Below are 16,314 nucleotides of genomic sequence, written 5' to 3'. Positions count from 1 at the left end.
GATGATAGCCTCATAATGGGTCCCTAGATTTCAGGCACACCTAACTGAACAGGGACAACTCAAGGAGAGAGGATTGAGGGAACACACTCCTCCCAAACCAAAGCCCTCCAGGATGGAACCTCATCTTCTTCATGGCCTGTTTTCTAAGGTATCCAGCCACGAGCCCTAACTCCTGGAAGGGGCGCAGTAATTTGGTTCATTCCACAAGAAAGTTCTGCTGCTGTGTCTACAGTTGGCCACCGTGCTCTGTTTGCACAAAGTTACATCCACAGTGGGAGCCATGAGGGCCCTTGGGGAAGGCCCTGGGGCAACAGGCAACACTGCCAGTGGGAAACACTAGCTTCAAGAATTCTATACCTGCCCACAGTTTTTAAACGCACAACCTCACACCACACACACAGACACGCGCACACACATCATGGTGCTCCATTGCTGGTGCTGTGCTGGAGGGCTCAGGCCATCTGCTTTCCTTCATTCGGGTCAGCAGTTTACAATTCCGAATGCCTTGAGGTGACTGAGTGCTGAAGGAGGATCTGAGCCTGGGAGGCCACGCAGGTGAAGCCGGTGAAGCCAGGTGTCGGAGCTGCTGGGGAAGGAGGAAGGAAGGGAGGCTCACCACAGATGTGGAGCTGTTCACATCCAGCCATGGGAAGCACTTGTTAAGCAAGGCTGGCTTTTAATTAAAATGTTCAATTATAATGCTGTAATTAAAGATGGAAGGGGATATCCAGGGATGTCTTCAATTCCAAACAGCACATCCCCCACAGACGATGGCTTTACTCTCATTTTCCAGGGGAGACCTTGCATAGGACTATGCCCAGGAGAAAACCAGCAAATGTTTTGATACACAGAGGTACTTCTGGGGTGGGGTGGGTGGAACAACTGTATGAATATACTTTATTTAACTATAAGAGCAATACATGTCCACTGTAACAACAGCAATCAACAAAAACACAAAAAAGCCAGACTCAACACAGAACTGCAGAAATAGCTCCTGCTAGGGACGTTCAGAACTGCAGAAATAGCTCCTGCTAGGGACGTTCCTTTCTGGAAGATGGAGTAGACATTCTCTTCCTTATTCCTCCCATTAAGTACAATTAACACCCCGGATGTTAGATACAAAACAGACACAGGGAGACTCCGAAAGGTGGCGAGAAGAAGGCAGGCTGGCTGGGGACCTCGGGATGTGAGGAAGCACGCAGGGCGAGTCCCCTGCGTTTTCTTCGTGCTGAGAACATCCAAGACTGGATGACGGAAAAGCTGGCAACCCAGGAACGTCAATGAACATGGAGAAAAAAGCCGCAAGAAAATCCTGCTCCTTCCAGCCGCACGACTGGGAATGGGGCAGCCTAGCAAGACAGAAACTGCATCCAAACACCACAGAAAAAACTGTGGTCACTCAGCCCCAACCCCGCTTCAACAACAAAAAATGAGTAGGGTCTGGATATCCCACTGGCCAGGCTGTAATGAGGTCACCATATCTTGAGCCTGGGCGTGAAGTGCAGGTGGGGTAGGAGCCAGCACCGCCATACCCTGGGCAGTCACAGGGCCCCCACCTGCAGGGTCAGTGGAGACCACACGGGCAGCATGGGCTCCCCCTCACTGGGGCGGCACGGAGCCCCCACAGGGTGGCGGCAGAGCTTCAGGATTTTCACCATCACCAGCAAACAAGGCTCCTGCCCAAGGTGCCCGAGGGAGCCTTGTGGGGGCCCAAACTACCATCAGATCCAGAGTCTTATAACATCATACCCCAAGCACCCAAGTTCCGATAAACATATCCTCTAGCACGCCAAGAACCAGGCAGGTCTCAGACTGAATTGAAAACGTCATTAGATGTGAACACGAGTTAACAGAGATGGTATAGTGATCTGAGAATGACGGTAAAGCAGTCTTCACAAAACGGGGAGAAATTGTGAACAAACTTGAAACGAATGATAAAAATAGGAAGTCTCAGCAAACAAATAGAACATCTAAACCCAGAAAGAGAAGATACAAAGAAGAACCAAAGGGGAATTTTAGAGCTTTCTATTGGAAAAATACAGTAACCAAAAATGAAAAGAAAAACAAAGCTGGAGAGTCTTAAAGCAGAATGAAGGGGAGAGAGGAGGGAATCCTCACACAACGGTAGGACAAGAAAAATGTCCCACTCTGACTGAGAGAGAAAATAGACTGGAAAAGTAAGCTCCGCTGGGCACGGTGGCTCACGCCCGTCATCCCAGCACTTCAGGAGGCTGAGGTAGGCAGATCACTTGAGGTCAGAAGTTCGAGACCAGCCTGGCCAACATGGTGAAACCCCATCGCTAGTAAAAATAAAAAAGTTAGCTGGGCATGGTGGCAGGTGACTGTAATCCCAGCTACTTGGGAGACTGAGGCAGGAGAATCGATTGAACCCAGGAGACAGAGGCTGCGGTGAGCCGAGATCACATCACTGCACTCCAGCCTGGGTGACAGAGCGAGACTCCATCTCAGAAAATGAAAAGAAATTAGCTAGGTGTGGTGGCATACGCCTATACTCCCAGCTACTCAGGAGGCTGAGGCAGGAGAATTGCTTGAACTCAGGAGGCACAGGCTGCAGTGAGCCAGGGTTACGCCAGTGCATTCCAGCCTGGGCAGCAGAGTGAGACTCCATCTCAAAAAAAAAAAAAAAAAAAAAAAGTTTAAAAGGTTTATATAGCAGGGAAGAAATGTAACTACATATGGGAAAATAGGAACTAGGGAGGGGTAAGGAAGCATGGTGGGGTGAACTTCTATCTAATAACATCTTTTTGTATCATTTAATATTTGAAATATGAGTGCATTCACTATCCAAAGCTAAAGAAAGTAAAAATCTTTAACGTCTAAAATAATGAAGTGAATAGCCCGAGAAGGACACAGGCCTGGTGGTGAAATACTTGGGGCCCCACCCCAGCAGCCCTTCCCCTGCCTGGCTGGTCCGTGCAGGCCTCACAGTCTTTCTCAAGAGGGGGCCTCTGATTCTCCCACTTCACACCCAGGTAGCTTAAAGGAGATGCCTGCTTCTGCCTGCAGAGCGCTTGTGTCTCTGCCACAGCAAGTTTACAGGACGACAGGACCTTATTCTACGGTGCAGAACCAGAATCCACATTTGACCTTGAGCTCAAATAGACTGTCCTAGAAACTAGTGCCAGGGCTTTCTTCCCGCAGCAATTTAGGGAACCCTCCAGGTAACAGAATTTAGACATGTATCGAAGGTTTGAAAAAACAACAACAACCTCAAACTAGGAGGAACAGAAGCAACAGGAATCCTGCAAGACATCGGGAGGATTGAATAAACGCAGTGCATTGAAGGTGGACTCAGGATTGCCTGGACACGACCTTGATCCTACCTTGGAGGAAATAGGAGGAGATGCTAAAAGCCCCAGTGTGTGACAGGTGATCTGTCAGTGGTAGCACTTCTGTTATGGCTGTGCAATAAACAGACGTGTTTTCTCTCTGCTCCATTGAGTTTCTTCCTTTCTATCGTGAGGGCCTCCCCTCTGGGTTAGAGAGCCAGACAAGGGTACCATGATCTCAGAGGGAAAGTCTCTGGCAGGAAAATGGAGAAAGACATTCTGAGCAGGGTTGAGGGTGGATTGGAAGGGCTGCTGGAGAGCCAGAGGGCAGAGGCCAGATGATTGCATGAGGTGTGGCCTGAGTTCTGGGAAACTGGGTTGTGGGGAGCTAAGAGGAAATCTCTCCATAAGGTGAATGGTGTCAGAGTGGGAGTGGCTCAGGCTGCTGTGGGAGAGGGTGCCTGAAGGCAGGGGACTTGGGAGGGCTGCGCCATCTCTGAAACATTATTTGGTCCCTGTCTGCTGTGGGAGACCACTTTAGAAATTCCTATGTCCCTGGAAGGTTTTGGGGAAGGCAAAGGAGCTCATTTCTGTAGAGGCCTTGCAGGCTGTGCACCGTGTGTCAGCAATATCCCAAGACCAGGGTGGGCCACAGCGGAGAGAACGGGGCCAGCAGAGGACAGGCTGGGCTGCCAATGGACAGCACTGCATAAGCTGCAGGGTGGGTGGGGGGAGGGGGGTATGGCCCAGGCCCAGTAACTGAGCTGGAAATGATGGACAAGCCAAAAGCTCTGAAGCAGCTCAGCTGTGTAGAAGCGAAGTGTCACTCTACCCCAGGCAAGTCTGGGATTTAAGTTCAATTACAGGACAGGAGGCATAGCTCTGTGCTAGGCTCCGAATGTTTGTGTCTCCCCCAAATTGGTGTGTTGACGCTTTAATTTTCAGTGTGCTGGTATTTGGAGGTGGGGCTTCGGGAGGTGAGTTTTGTAGGTGGAACCCTCTTGAGTGGGATTAGTACCCTCAGAAGAAAGGCCCAGGCTGGGCATGGTGGCTCACGCCTGTAATCCCAGCACTTTGGGAGACCAAGGCGGGTGGATCACGAGGTCAAGAGATGGAGACCATCCTGGGTAACACGGTGAAACCCTGTCTCTACTAAAAATACAAAATTAGCTTGGCGTGGTGACGTGTGCCTGTAGTCCCAGCTACTTGGGAGGCTGAGGCAGGAGAATCGCCTGAACCTGGGAGGAGAAGGTTACAGTGAGCCGAGATCATGCCTGGTGACAGACGAGACTCGTTCAAAAAAAAAAGAAAAAGAAAAAAAGGAAAAAGAAAGGCTCCGGGCAGCTGCCTTCCCATTCTGCCATGTGAGGACACAGAGGAGATCATCTATGAACCAGGAAGTGGGCTCTCACCAGACACCAGATCAGGTCCACTTTGATGTTGGACTTCCGAGGCTGTTGAACTGTGAAAAATATATTCCTGTTGTTTATAAACTGCACAGTTTACGGTATTTTATTAAAGTGGCCCAAACAGACTCAAGCACTTTGTTTTTGTATATGTGAATTTGTAGCCCTGTGTAAGTGACACTGGCTGACAGAAAGGGAGTTTGAACAAAGGCAGGGCCTGTCTCACCGACAGAGTTGGTGTGGGGACAGTGGAGGCTGACAGGAGGGTGGTCATGGAGGGCGGATGACACAGGTGTTGTCATTCTGTGTCTACCCAGTGGAGTTGCCCCTTTCTCCCTACCCTGTCACTCTGGAAACTCCTGTAGTCTGGCTTTTTCTTCTGTCATTTCACGGAGGCAGCTCTCACTGAGTGGTTAACCACCGCTCTGCAGTGGCACTGCCCAGGCTGCTACTCCGGCACCTCTGCCCCCATGACAGGCATTCGGTGCTGAATAGATGGTTGCACCAGTCTCCCTGTCTTGGACTGCACGACCTCCCAGAAAGGGGCCCTGTGCTGTACTCAGAGCATCGAGAGAAAGGGTTGACTGGTGACTTTGTTTTCATTTCTCTCTCTCTTCCTTTTACTTTTGTGATGACCTCCTTTTTCCTTTTCTTCTAACTTTTGGAGTCACTGATATTCCTTCCCAGCACCCTGGCTGACTCCCATATCCACTGAAGCATCAGTGTTGGTGAAGCAATGGCAGACTGAGGAACTAAGAAGCACTGACTCCAGAATTTTCTGTGGATTTCAGTGAGGGACTTCTACTTGATAGGAGAACCACAATCAGAACAGCCCTCAAACTCTTTAGCCTTGAAGAAAACTTTACAAGTTCAAATCTGTTTTGTTTGTTCAGTCTCACCATCTGGCAACAGAGAAGCAAGATATGCTTCAATGCACAGGAACCCCTGGGATAAGAGGAAAGAGAAAAGAAAAGAACCTTCCCCTGCCCTGCAATGATGGAGGTGGTGACAGGCTGCTGCTGCTGTGCCGGGCAGAGCAGAGCTGATGGGCCTGCCTGTCGAGTGGACCATGAGTTCAGCCCACAGCATGAGCCAAGGCCCTGACTCCACATCCCTGGGAGCCAGCCGACTAACCCCCATTTCCATTAGAGCCTGTGCAGGCTGTACATGCATCTATTCTGCCTGTCCCGTAAGAGGATTCTACATCTCCATCAATTCTGGGATCTCAAATTTCTGGGAGAGTTGAGTGACATCCCATGACAGAAGGTTGTTCCCTCTCCTGCTGACGTTGGACTTGGCCATATCTGAGCAGAAGCTCTAAGGGCTACACGCGTGTTTCCCTGTTTCTTACTACTTTCCTTGAGCATGAGACCAGCATGGACTGGAGACTGCTCCTTCAGCCTCAATCCTGGAATAAGAAAGATGGGCACAGAGCTGCAGCCAACCTGCAGTTTCCCCAGAGCTGATCTGCAACTGACAGGGAATATGACCAAGAAATAAAGCTTTTTGTACAGTGTAAACTCTAGGCTGACCACAAAAATTGTTTAAAAGAATGTTAGGCAATACGCTAAGAGAGGAGATGAAATGGAATCATGTAAATGGTTCAATTAAAATGAGAGGGGACTAAAAAGAGGTTAAGAAAACAAAGACAACAAAAGGCAAACCGTTAAAAAGATAACAGATATTAGTCTAAATATATCAATGATTCAATAATTTTTTTTTTTTTTTTAGCAAAGGGGTCTCACTGTGTCACCCAGGCTGGAGTGCAGTGGCACGCTTATGACTCACTGCAGCCTCAACCTCCCGGGCTCAAGCCACCCTCCCACCTCAGCTTCCCAAGTAGCTGGGACTACAGGCATGAGCCACACCTGGCTAATTTTTGTATTTTTTTGTAGAGACAGGGACCCACCATGTTGCCCAGGTTGGTCTTGAACTCGTCGGTTCAAGCGATCCTCCCACCTCAGCTTCCCAAAGTATTGAACATACAGGTGTGAGCCACGACACCCAGCCAATAATTACTTCAGATGTGAATGGTCTAAGCACAGCAATTAGCAGATATTATTAGAGTGGATTAAAAAAAACCCAAACAGCATGCTGCTTAAAAACAATACCTCTTCAAATATGAAGACTCAAATGGGTTAAAAGCAAAGAGATGGAGAAAGATACACGTGTTAACAATAATAAAAAGAAAGCTAGAGTAGCTATATTAAGCTCAAACAAAGCAGAATTCAGAATAAGGAAAGTTATCAGGAGTAGAGGGGAATCAAAAACTATAATTGTTCAAGAAGACATAACAATCCTTAATAGCATGTACCTAATGATAGCGCATCAAAATGCATGATGTAAAAACTGATAGAATTGCATGGAAACATTGACTCATCCACTCTTAGAGTTGGAGACTTTAGCACACTTCTCTCAGTAATTGACAGAGGAAGCAGGCAGAAAATCAGTAAAGATATAGATGACCTGCAAAACACTATCAATCAACAGGATCTAATTGACATTTATGGAATGCTTTAGCCCAACCATTGCACAATACACATTCTTCTCAAGCTCACATGAAATATTCACCAAGATAGACCACACTCTGGCCACAGATACACCTGAACACATAAAAGTAAAACAGAAATCACACAAGGTATGTTCTCTGACCACAGTGAAATTTAACTAGAAATAACTAACAGAAACATAACTGGGAAATCCCCAAATATTTGGAAATACTTCTAAATAATCTGTAGGTCAAAGACATTTCAAGATAAATTGAAAAATATTTTGAGTAAAATAAAAATGAATATAACTTATGAAAATATATGAAACATATATCAGTATCTTGAAGGAAATGAATACGTTAAATGCATATGTTAGTAAAGAAGAAAAACATGAAATAAAAAATTAAGTTTCCACTTTGGAGAATTAGAGAAAGAACAAGAAAGTAAACATAAAGCCCACAGTAAAAATTAGAACAGAAATCAAGGATATTGAAAACAGGAAAACAATCGAAAAAATCAACAAAACCTGTTTGGTTTTTGAAATGATCAAGATAGTTGGTAGTCATCTGCCTGGCTTACAAAGAAAAAGAGAGAAGGTACAAGTTACTAGTATTATGTGAGAAAGGGATCTTCACCACTGATCAGGATATTGACATTGATATAATCCACTAATCATATTCAGATTCACTCAGCTTTGCTTGTGTGTGTGTGTTTATGTGGAGGAGAGCAGGTGTATGCTTATTAACTTTATACAATTTTATCACCTGTTAGTGGCACCCACCATTAGTAACATACTGGAGAGCTCCAGCACCACGTGGATTCCTCTCGTCTGTTCACCTTCCTTCTCTTCTCTCTGTCCCTAACCACTGTATACAGTGCTGTATTCCCTTATTGTTATTTTCAGATGATAAAAAATGTCAATATCCTGGATGCAACAATATACTATAGAGTTTCAAAATGTTACCGTTGGAAGAAACTGGGAAAAGTATACAAAGGGTCTTGATTATTTCCTACAACTACAGGTAACTCTGTGATTCTCCCAATTAAAACAGACAAACTCATATTCCTGGATTCCTTCTTGAATCAGTTGGTTTTGTCATAGTGGAACTGATGGTGTTTAAAACACTCTGTCTTTTAATGTTATACAGGGCTTTAATTAAAATAAAATTTCATCAGGATTACAAAAAATTCCACTTGTACATGTTTATAGAAGCATTATTCCTAGTAGCCAAAAAGTGGATGGAAAAACAAAAGGTGGCCTGTCCATAGAATGGAATATTATTTGTCAATAAAAAAGAATGAAGTCTTGATACATGCTACAGCATGGATGAATGCTGGAAACATTGTGTGAAGTGAGAAAACCTGATGCAAAAGACCACATATTGTATAGTTCAATTTATATCAAATGTCCAAATTAGGCAAATCCTTAGAGATAAAACATAGATTAAGGGTTGCTATGGAATGGGGAGATGAGGTAATGGGAAAAGACTGCTAGTGGATATGGGGTTTCTTTTTAATAGATGCAAAAAAGAAAAGTCAGTTGCTTCCCTATATATCAGCAATGGCCAACTAGAATGTAAAATTTAAAGAAAACAATAGCAGTCTCCAAAATTGAATACTTATGATTTCCTATATGTGGAAATCTACAAAAATTTATAAAAAATAAAAATATGCAAACAAATGGAGAGACATCCTGTTTTAACGAATTGGTGAGTCAATATTGTTAAGATTTCAATTCTTATCAATGTAATCTATAGATTTAATAAATTTAGAAAGTCCTATCAAGGTACTTAGTAGATATCAGTAAAATGATTCTAACATTTATGTAGAAAGGCAAATGAATAGCCAAAACAAAACTGTAAAAGAAGAACCAAGTTGAAAGACACACACTATCTGATTTCAAGATTTACTACAAAATGACAGGATTCAAGACAGCATGTTATTGAGAAAGAAAAGCCACATATATCAACAGAAAGAACAGAAAGCCTAGAAATAGACCCACAGAAATACAGTCTCAACTTAGACAAACACACAAAGGCAATTCAGTGACGAAAGGGTGGTCTTTTCAAGAAATAGTTCTGGAGCAACTGGATATTCATGTGCAAAATAATGAAACTAGATACAGACCTTACAATTCACAAAGCTAACTCAAAATAGGTCATAAGTCTAAATATGAAAGGCAAAGTCATAAAATTTTTAGAAACAAAACACAGGAAACCATTCATGTAACACTGGAGATGGTCATGAGTTTTTAAATACAGCTCCCAAGTATGATCCATGAAAGAAAAAATAGATAAGTTGGACATTACTAAAACAAAAACTTTTGCTCTATGAAAGCCGATGTTAAGAAAATGAAAAGGCAAGTCACCAAATGGGAGAAAATATTTCCAAAAAAAACTATATATGATAAAGGACTTGTATCTAAAATATAAAAGAAATTCTTAAATTTCAACAAGAAGAAAACCAACAATGCAGTGTAAAACATGGACAACATACCTGTTTGTATTATTCATGCAGGAATATGAAAAGACAGTGAAATTTATTTGTCATTTAGGGAAATTCAAATTGAAATAATGACCTTCCACTTACACACCTCTTAGGATGGCTAAAATACAAACACTGACAATACCAATTTCTGTTGGGAATACAGAAGGAGTGCTCATTCATCACTGGTGGGAATGCAGCCTGTTAGAGCCACCTTGGAAGACAGTTTGGCAGTTTCTTGCAGAACTAAATGTAGTCTTTCCATACAATCTAGTAATTACACTCTTAGACATCTACACAACTGTTAGGAGAATGTTGGTCCACACAAAAATCTGCAAGCACATATTTATAGCAGCCTTATTCATAATTGACAAAACTCAAAAAACCAAGATGTCCTTTAGTAGATGAATGGATAAACTGTGGCCTATCCATACAGTAAGAAAACGACTGAGGAGTGAGCTGTAAGGCATGCGATAACATGGATAATCTTCAATGCATGTTGCTAAGTGAAAGAGGCCAGTAGGAAAAAGTTACCTACTGTGCTATTTCATTTATATGGCATTTGAGAAAGGAGAAAATAATGGGCATAGTAAGTGGATCAGTGGCTGCTGGGGACTTGGGGGAGAGGGTTGAAGAGGTGAAATCCAGCAGCAGGCCCTGTCATTCCAAGCAGCTTTAAGGACCAGCCACATTCAGTGCTGTTGGTGACAGCAAAGAGAGCCCTGTGGGCTAATACATCTGCTCACCTGGGGCATACACAGGCGGGCAGAGTCTGAGCGAAGAATAAACACGCAGAGGTGAGAGAGCTTGGGAACTGTGAATGCAAATCCCTGCTGAAAGCACCGAGGGAGTTGAGCCTAAAGAAGCAAAGGGTGTTGCCGTGTTCAGGTTCCCTAAAATCATGCCCTGCTCCTCGGAAGTGCACCCCATCAGGCTTCACCACAGCCACGCCTCTGGATGGTGTCCTTTTTCCTTGTGGATGCGGTCCCTGGCTTCCTCTCTACCAATGTAGATGCAATTCTTCCTAATGAGTTTAATGGCTGCTTAGACGATTCAGGCAACTTTCTGGCCTCTCAGTTCCACAACTTTCCCACCTCCCATAATCCTGTCCTCCACCCTTCTCAGCCACCTCTGCCACTGTCTAATCTTAGACTCTGTCATTACCAACAACTCTGTTATCCTGCTTTTGAGCAGCGCACTTGGCGGTTGCTTTCTGGTGCACACTCTGTAGCACACCTACCAAAACCACTGCGGCACCCAGCGGATTCTAACCCAATGAATTAGCCCCCGTTCACTCTCCTGTGGCCTAGAAGGTTCTCACCTCTCCCCATGCTCTGCTTAGAGTTTGCAATTCAACTTTTTAATTGCTCTCTCACACACATCCTCACATCTCTTGCTGTTCCTCCTGCTATCTTGTCCATCTGCTGTCTTTAGCTGGGTTGCATGGGAGACAGGTTCTGAGATGGGGGCTGGGAAATGCTCCCAGTGTACTGGGAAATGCTCTCCAGACAAACTCGTGGGCACGTGAGGGGAGCATGATTGGACAGAGGCCACCATTGTCACACTTGTTCATCAACCACCAGAATCAGGCAAGGGGTGTCAACAGATGCTCCAGAAGGCCTGCTGGGCTCCAAGCACATCATTCCCTGACAAGCATATTACTCTCATATTTCTTTCACCTCTAAACTCGGGGTTACCTGGAGCTCAGTCTGGGACATTGTCTCTTGATAATCTCATCAATTCCCATGAGCTTGCATCCTGTCTGTGTGCTAAGGATTCTTGACTAACTTATTCACCTGTCCTTTCCCCTTGAACTTCAGACTTGAAAATTCAGTTCCCTATGCCACATCTCCATCTGAATGCCTGTTAGGCACTGCAGACTCAAAATATCCCGAGCTCGTGTCTTGATTCCTCCAGCCCACTGCCTGAGCCTTCACCACCTCCACTGATGGTAACGCTTCCTTCTGTTTAGTGCCTTCCAGTCACCTGCAAGGCACTTCTTCTATCATACCCCATGTGAATTTCATTAGCAAATCCTGTTGACTTTAGCCTCCCCAAAACCCAGACTTCAGCCATTTCTCAGCACAGCTGCCACCTTGCTACAAGCCACCATCATATTTCATCTAGATTAAATTGGTCTTCTTCTTCTTTTCATGCCCTCCCATGCTTCCTGCCCATGTGCTGCACCTGTGTGCACCTGAGCATGGCAGACACCCACTCTGTCGGCTCGCCTCAGCTCCCCACCCCCACCTGTTTACTCAGGAGTACTGAGTTTTAGATTGAAGTTTTTAGAAAACAACCTCCCAGTCACTTCTCTTCAAAGCCCTTGAAACAGCAGGCAGAGTCGGGTACTCCCTCCCCATGGATGTGAAGGGAAGCCGGACCCTCACAGTGGCCCGAAGGCCTCTGCATGGTGGGCGCCAGCCCCCCTCGGCTCTCACCATCACTCTCCCCGGCACGCTGGACCCTACTGCTTTGGGACAGGCAGCATCATCTGCCTTCGCATCTTTACTTTCGTCACTCTGTTTGCCGAAACATTTTCCCTTGGAGAGCCAGGTGGCTCAGTCCCACACTCCTGCTCTGTCCTTTCCTCAGGTAGCATCTTCACAGTCAGAGCTACTTGTACCACCCTGCTTAAAATGACAACCCCCAATGCCACCCTCAATTTTCCCTCTGAGCACGGATGCCCACCTACCCCTATATGGATGTCTTTATTTTGTCTTATGTTCCTAGAACAGAAGCTCCATGGCAGCAGGACTTGTTCTGTTTGTTCAGGGCCTTCTGCCCAGTGTGTAGAATAGTACCTGACATCAACTGGATACATTACCCATACTCACCGAGGAAATGATGAATGCGTGGGTTTCTAAAGGGCCGTTCTCCATCATCATACTGTTTCCTAGCATAAAACCCTTTAATGGGGCCGGGTGCAGTGGCTCACGTCTGTAATCCCAGCACTTCGGGGGGCCGAGGCGGGCAGATCACCTGAGGTCAGGAGTTTGAGACCAGGCTGGCCAACATGGCAAAACTCCATCTCTACTAAAAATACCGAAATTAGCAAGGCACGGTGGTGCCTGCCTGTAATCCCAGCTACTCAGGAGGCTGAGGCAGGAGAATTGCTGGAAAATAGTGGGCAGAGATTTCGGTGAGCCGAGATTGCACCACTGCACTCCAGCCTGGGTGACAGAGCAAGACTCCGTCTCTAAAAGCCAGCCTGGCCAACATGGTGAAATCCTGTCTCTACTAAAAATACAAAAAAAATTAGCTGGGCATGGTGGTTTACGCCTATAATCCCAGCTACTTGGGAGGCTGAGGCAGGATCATTGCTTGTACCTGGGAGGTGGAGGTTGCAGTGAGCCGAGATCGTGCCACTGCACTCCTGCCTGGGCAATGGCGCAAGACTCTGTCTCAAAACAAAACAAAACAAAAAAGCAAAAAAAACCCTTTAATGGATTTTGTAGGAACAAAAAGTTCCACCTCATTCCCTATCCTTCCTCCTCAAGAGACGGGAACACTGTGAAGATGGGTTCAATGTCCAGGACGTACACCTCACGGGGAGGGTCACCATGGGCTGAATGTCCACATGTGCTGGTGTGCCCTTCCCTTCTCCTCCGACTGTTCCTGCTACCATAGCAAGCTGTGCTCTACACTCTGCCCTTGGGAGGCCTCAGATAAGACGAAGCCCTTCTGGTTTTGACAGGCTGCCCACGGGACAGCTGGTGTTGGGAGTTAGGCAGGAAGAACCTTCCTGGGTGCCACGTTAGGTGTTGACTCTAAACTCAATACTCCTGAGTAAACGTGTGTGGAGCAGGGGGTGGGCTATGCAAGCATGCCCAGCTAATTATTTCAGGGTTCCCCAGGACATCGAACTTTGGTGCTAAAACTGGGACAGACCTAGGAAAACTGGGCTGGCTGGCCACCCTACATTTTAGACACTAGGGAGAGTCTGAGGTCCAAGGGCCCCTCACTTCTTCAGTGGATTGTTCCACATGGAAACATGGGTCCAGTCCCGGTCAAACTCCCCCTTAAGCTTGCACTCCTGGCTGGTTGCTGTCACTGCTGCTCCGTGTTGACCCCCTACCTCCATGCCTCCTGCCCATGTGCTGCACCTATGTACACCTGAGCACGGCAGACACCAACTCGGCGGGCTCACCTCAGCTCCCCACCCCACGCCTGTTTACTCATGAGTACTGAGTTTTAGATTGAAGTTTGTAGAAAACAGCCTCCCAGTCATTAAGAAGTTGCTGATTCCTACTTGCCATCTGTGGGGAGTGGAGAGACCAGCAATTCCTTGATCTACCTGGAACTCTCCTGGGTTTAGCTCTTGAAGTCCCACATTCCAGGAATGCCCTCGATTCCAGGCAAATGGGGATGATCAGGGTTCTAATGTGAGGAGTACGGAGGAAGCAGCTGTGACTTGAGCCTGGCTGGGAATTCTGGCCCCTGGATCTCAGATCATCTTAATGCCACCAGTGCCCCATGATCAAACTCCTTGTTTACACCAGTTGTCTGAGTAGCTCTCTGAGTTTGTCTATAACATACATGATGAGTAATGTTCTCATGTGCACTATACCACTGCCAATCTACTCTGATATTTGCATAAGCCTTCCAAAATGTTGTGAAGAAGAAGAACATGACAAGCTTTATTAATTACGGGTATCAATTGTTCGTTACCAGCTGCAGTAGGAGTATGGACAACTCCCTAGTTTTCTCCCAGTGAAGAAAAGTATCGGAACTTATGATTGTGTTTTATGGGATTCCTTCATACAGTCATACGTCACTGAACGACAGGGATACGTTCTGAGAAGTTCGTCCTTAGGCCATCTTGTCATTGTGTGGACATCACCTAAACCTAGACGGTATAGCCTGCTGCACACCTAGGCTAAGTGGGACGGTCTGTTGCTCTTAGGCTGCACACCTGTGCAGCATGTTCCTGCACTGAATGCTGTAGGCAGTTTTACACTGCTAAGTATTGTGTGTACATAGAGAAGGTACAGTAAAAATGCAGTATTATAATCTTACGGGACCACTGTGGTATATGCAGTCTGTCACTGACCAAAATGTTCTTTTGCTACGCATGATTATAAGGTCTACTTTATGAAAGGATTCTGCAAATGACTGTCCCCTCATTATTGGTAGTAACTGTTACTTGCCACTCCTGGGCTGCAGAATAGATAGCGCCTGTCTGAGCTTGGAGTGCTTCCTCACACCCCTCAGGCTGGTTGCCGTTCCCCTCTGTGTGAGTCTCCTTACAGTGCGTTATGCACCTTTGCTGAGCACGCCCGCGTTTCTTAGCCTCTGAGATTTCTGTTTGCTCTTCCCTCTGCTAAACGCACTTCTCCTTTCTCAGCCTGGTGTTTGCCCCTTCCTCCTCTGGGGCACCTTCTCCCTGAAGCATCGCAGTCTCCCTCAGATGCCCACAGCCCCGTCCCCTGTTAACTCTATGGAGGCACCCGCCACCTGCAGCCCATACCGAGCCACCCTCTAGGTCTTTGTCCTCTAACTGTCTCCCCTGCTGGAACTAGAGTTATTTTAGGTCAGACAATTTGTCTCACTCTTTATCCAACCAGTATTCAATTACTTGCTGTGCTCTTTTTTTTTTTTTTTCTTTTTTGGAAGACAGGTTCTTGCTCTGTCACCCAGGCTGGAGTGCAGTGGCATGATCACGGCTTACTGCAGCCTTGAACTGGGCTCAAGCAATCCTCCCCACTGAGCCTCTCGAGGAGCTGGGACTACAGGCATGTGCCAGTCTGCCAAGCTAATTATTTTTAGTTTTGTAGAGATGGAGTCTCACTCTATTGATTTGATTGGTCTTGAACTCCTGTTCTCAAGCGATCCTCCTGCCTCAGCCTTCCAAAGTGCTATGATTACAGGCAGGAGCCTCTGCGCCTGGCCCATGCTGACTTTTTAATGTAATGTAATGCAATGCATTTAATTTTACTTGTTTTCTCTCACGGTTACCCTGACTTTACTAAAGTATAATTGACAAATATAAATTTTATATATTTATAGTGTATGATTTCATGTTTCGATATATGTATACATTGGGAAATGATTAAATCAAGCTGATTAAAGTATCTACCACCTTGCATGCTTTTTTTTTGTAGTAAAAACATCTATTCTTTTAGCAATTTTCAATGATGCAATACAGCATTATTAACTAGAGTCACCATGCATTATAACAGTACTGAGCATGTATTCATTTTGCATCACTGAAAGTTTATACTCTTTCACTAACATCTCCCCAGTTCCACTGCCCTCCTCCCCACCTCATCTACCCACCATACCCCCAGCCCCTGGTAACCACCATCCCACTCTGCTTCTGTGAGTTCAATGCTTTTAGATTCCACATATCAGTGAAATCATGCAGTATTTGTCTTTCTGCATCTGACTTATTTTACCAAATGTCCTCCAGGCTCATCTGTCCCAAATGACAGCATTTCCTTGTTTTTAAGGCTGAATAATATTCCATCGTGTGTATATATACCACTTTCTATATCCATTCATCTGACATATTGATTTCATTTCTTTTGGGTATGTGTGCAGCAGTGGGATTGCTGGATCATAAGGTAGTTGTGTTTTTAGTGTTTTGAGGAAACTCCATACTGGTTTCTGTGACGGCTGCACCAATGTACATTCCCAGCAACG

Source organism: Colobus angolensis, unplaced genomic scaffold, assembly GCF_000951035.1.
Source record: "Colobus angolensis palliatus isolate OR3802 unplaced genomic scaffold, Cang.pa_1.0 Scaffold20, whole genome shotgun sequence".
Taxonomy (NCBI): domain Eukaryota; kingdom Metazoa; phylum Chordata; class Mammalia; order Primates; family Cercopithecidae; genus Colobus; species Colobus angolensis.
The sequence above is the reverse complement of the archived record's forward strand: the minus strand, read 5'-3'. Positions refer to the sequence as shown.